Genomic DNA, 4,488 nt, shown 5'->3' with positions numbered 1-4,488 from the left:
TCTAACCACTGAGCTCTCTCTGGCTCGGAGTCTGTTTTGTTTGCTTTTTAAATGTATTTTATGTATGAGTGCTCTATCTGCAGGAGGCTTGAATGCCAGGAGAGGCCGTCAGACCCCACTATAGATGACTGTAACTACGACATGGGTGCTGGGAATTGAACTCAGGACCTCCGGAAGAGCAGCTGAGCCATCTCTCTAGCTCCGAGTCTGCATGTTTTTATTGTCTATATTCTTCTACTAGAGTAAACATTAGAGGAAAGAGTTTTTGCTTCCCAGGACCTCAAACGTGCAACGGCGGTAACACACCCTATCACTCTATTTATTTCCCCTTTGCCGTTTAAAGGGTCTACTTTGTAGCCCAGGAGTACTTCAGATTTATGGATACTCTTCCTACCTCAGCTTCCCGGGTCCTGTGATGAAGGCACCAGCCACCATGTCCATCGACTCTCTTGCATTTCTGCAGCACAGAGAATAGTGCCAGGTACCAAGCTCTCTCTAGACACATCCCAGTCATCCCAATTGAAGGTCTTAGGAACTATTGAATTCCAGAGTCAGATTGTCTCGATGAGTCAGAATAAAGATGTTGGAATCAAACTCCAAGTACCTATTCCTTTGTTTAGAATCCTAGAATAATTAGGTTGACTAAGGACCACTTTGTATATAATTACAGAGTAATACTGAGGTCACCTATTAGGTCATCTAGGGCCCCAGGCTCTTAGGATAGACTACAGGTTCTTTCCATAGTCAGTACTGAAGTTAATATGATCTGGGCATTGTCGTAAGTGAGAGGACCCAGCCTACTCTGGGCAGCACCATTCCCTATGCAGGGGTCTTGAGCTGAGCCTCAAGGGATCAAGCTGAAAGCTACCCAAGCAAGTGTGTACACACTTCTCTCTGCTCTTGACTGTAGATTTGATGTGAGCACTTCAAGTTCTGCCTTGATTCCCTAGAATTGTAAGATGAATACACCGTTTCTGATAACTTGTAACTTTTCATCTCAGCAATGGAATTAAACTGGAGTAGCCTGCCTGCTCTGTAGCCTGTGCAGGGGCACAGAGTGTGACATCTCTAACAGCAGGTGACATTCAGACTCAGTTCACATCCTGCAAAGTGATTTTTGAGACAGGATTTGATTCAGCTCAGGCTGTCCTTGAACTCCTGATCCTTCTCCCTCCACCTCTTCAGTGCTAGGGTTTCTTCATGTTGCCACCAGGCCTGGCTTTAAGATCTTTTTTTCCTAGCCAGGCACGGTGGCACAAACCCTTACTCCCAGCACCAGGGCAGGAGAGACAGGTAGATCTTTTTTGAGTTCAAGACCAGCCTGGTCTACACAGTGAGTTCCAGGATAGCCAGAGGTACTGTGAGACCCTGAGAAATAAATCCTATCTGTGTGCACAAGGTTTGTTTTTGAGCTGAGGATCAAACCCAGGGCCTCGGGCTTGCCAGGCAAGTAAGTACTCTACTGCTGAACTAAAGCCCTGGCCGGTATCCACTCTGTTTTTGAGACAAGATCGCTCACTGAACTTGTAGTCTATCAACTCCACTAGGCTAGCTGGTCCACGGGCTCCAGGGATCTGCACAGCCCTGTCTCCGCAGTGCTGGACTTATGTCTCGTTTTATGAAGGGGTGGGGGGATCTGAATGCAGATCCTAGTGACTGCCAAATGGGCAGTCTCCCTCCTCCATCACGGTTCCTTTAAAGAACGAGAGGGAGGAGCAGAGAACAGACTAGCCTGAGACCTTCGTAGAGGAAGCCAGGTTGGGCTGTCCACACAAGGCTGTTTTCAGTCTGTCCTTTTCACATCTATGGTGGGCTGCTCTGCCCACTGACAGACAGTGGTTATTCGGTATCTCTACATATGCCTGACTTGCCTCTGGACAGCAGTCCGTCCACGTATCTGTACGTGGCTGGAAGGCTGTTCTTGAGTTGTCTTAGCCCGAGTCCTCCTGCACTGTAGCATAGTCCTGGGCTCCAAAGCTCAGCTTCCGTGGCAGCCCATACCGACATACCTTCTTCATACCCAGACCTTGTAATCTCTCCCATGAGGCCTGTCCTTTCTGGGAAGTGTCTCTCTGAGTCAACTCTGGAACCACAAGGTCACTACATACTTTCTTTAGGTTAGGGAGGGGTGAGCTGTTAGGTTGGTCAAGGACTTCATGATCCAACAAAGGGCTCGAGGTCTCACAAAGCTTGAAGGGCTGCAGAGGGCTGGGACAGTGCCTCTGGGCCAGCAGTGGGGAAGGTCGGGGCAGGCTGCTCTCCTCTGGTGTGTTTGAGGACAGCAACAGCTGCCAGTTATGAGAGAAATCTGTTCAACTCAGTGGCTCTTAACTGTCTCCACCCCTTTAGGGGTCAAAGACCCTTTCTCAGGGGTCGCATATCAAATACTCTGTGTATTAGATATTTATATTACAGTTCATAACAGTATCAAAATTAGTTATGAAGTAGCATTGAGACAATTTTAAATTTTAAATTTAAAGCGCCGCAGTGTTAGGAAGGGTGAGAGTCACTGCTTTACCTGAAATTCCTTTCCAGCCCCTAGGAAAGCCTGGTGGCCAACGTTGAAAGGCGTTTCTGTCCAGGGAAGATCAGGAGAGTCAGGGGCTGAGTCAAGTGCAGGGTATTCGCCGCTAAGGAGGTGATCCTGAATTCCGTAGAATGAGCCATCCTAAGATCGGTATGTAGCTCAGTGTTCCAGCCCTAGCCTAGCATGTACCAATTCCAGTAACTGCCACTTCCCCAACAGAAGAGAAGACAGATCCATCCGCTGGTCCCTCATTTATCTGGCTAACGTATATTTAGGGAGCGGCTGCCAGAGCTGAAGATGCTTTGAACCTTCAAGGACACCACTGTCTTGTGAAGCCTGAGTCCTAACGTCTAGAAATGTGGGTAGCTCCCAGATTCCACCTGACATAAGGGTCGCACAGACCAGATTCAAGGCTGAGATCTGTCATTTCCTAGTGTGGGACTTTAGGTGAAGGACTTCACTTCTCTGACTTTATCTTCCTCCTCTGGGTATGAGGAAACAATTCTTACCTCAGAGCCGGTGTGAAGTGAACAGGCTCACATGTCTAGGATGCTTGGCACGGGGTGAGGTCTCAGCGTGGAACAGCAGCAACTGCTATTTATTGTACCTGAAGCAGGTCTTCAGAGACTTTAGTGTAATCCTTGCCACAAAATATGAGGAAGCTGTTTTCTTCACTGAAGAATTAGAAGCTGAGCTGGCAAGGTGGCTCAGTGTGGGAGGGAACTTGACCACCTGAGTTTGATGCCTGGGTACCACACGGTGGAAGGAGAGAACCAGCTCCTGAAAGTTATCCTCTGACCTCTGTGTGTAGTGGCATTGCACACACATGCACACAAACACACTAACTAAATTCGATTTTAAAAAAAATAATCTTGCTGGGCGGTGGTGGCGCACACCTTTAATCCCAGCACTTGGGAGGCAGAGGCAGGCAGATTTCTGAGTTTGAGGCCAGCCTGGTCTACGGAGTGAGTTCTAGGACAGCCAGGACTACACAGAAAAACTCTGTCTAGAAAACAACAACAACAACAAAATAATAATCTTATAACTTCCAACTCAAACAAAGTTGACTTAGTCATAGCTTAGGTTTTCTCAGACCTGATTCCAAAGCCTGTCCTCTAGAGCAGTCTTGCTGACTTCTCCTTATAAATGTGCAGGGTAAGACAAGAAAAATAAGACTTTCAGGCAAATTTAGCATTTAGAAGTCAGAGAGTTGCCCACTATGTGATGGCCCATTTCACGGCGCTCGGCTGAATGACACACACTCACCAGTCAGGCGTTTTCACCCTTGGGCTCAGCCCGGTGTGAACCCTGCAGCCGGTGTGAGCCCTGCAGCCGGTGTGAACCCTGCAGGAGCTATGGCCCCTCTCCCTGGACAAATGGCCGAGTACCACATCCATTTTCGTTCCCAACTTCAAGGCCCTTTGCAAAACCTTTGAAACCCTTCTGTGCACTTCAGCTAAGAATCTTCCTCTTGTTGAACATGTTGCATCTGCAACCCCAGCATTTTTAGGGTGCTGGCAGGAGGGTCACAAGTTGAAGACTGGCCTAGGCTACATGAGACTCTGTTTCAAGTAAAATGCACTATGAAAATCGAGATCGATACTGGAAAGCATATACAGTAAGTACTCAGCTGGGTGCTCCTGTCCTACTGCTTAGGATTCTGCAACATGGGTTGGCTTTACTCTGGAGCTTGAAACCCGTTGGCACCATAATCACTATGTCTAAAAAAATAAATCAAACCCAGATGTCAGGTGTGGTTGTACACACCTGTAATCCCAGCACTTAGCGGGGAGGGAGAATTCTGAGCTCAAGCCTCGAACTGTCTAATGAGAATGAGACCCAGGCAGAGGCAGGCGGATTTCTGAGTTCGTGGCCAGCCTGGTCTACAGAGTGAGTTCCAAGGACAGCCAGGGTTACACAGAGAAACCCTGTCTCGAAAAACCAAAAAAAAAAAAAAAAAA

The sequence above is a fragment of the Grammomys surdaster genome, unplaced genomic scaffold (genome assembly GCF_004785775.1).
Source record: "Grammomys surdaster isolate TR1022 unplaced genomic scaffold, NIH_TR_1.0 164, whole genome shotgun sequence".
Classification (NCBI taxonomy): Eukaryota; Metazoa; Chordata; class Mammalia; order Rodentia; family Muridae; genus Grammomys; species Grammomys surdaster.
This window is presented reverse-complemented; position numbering follows the sequence as displayed.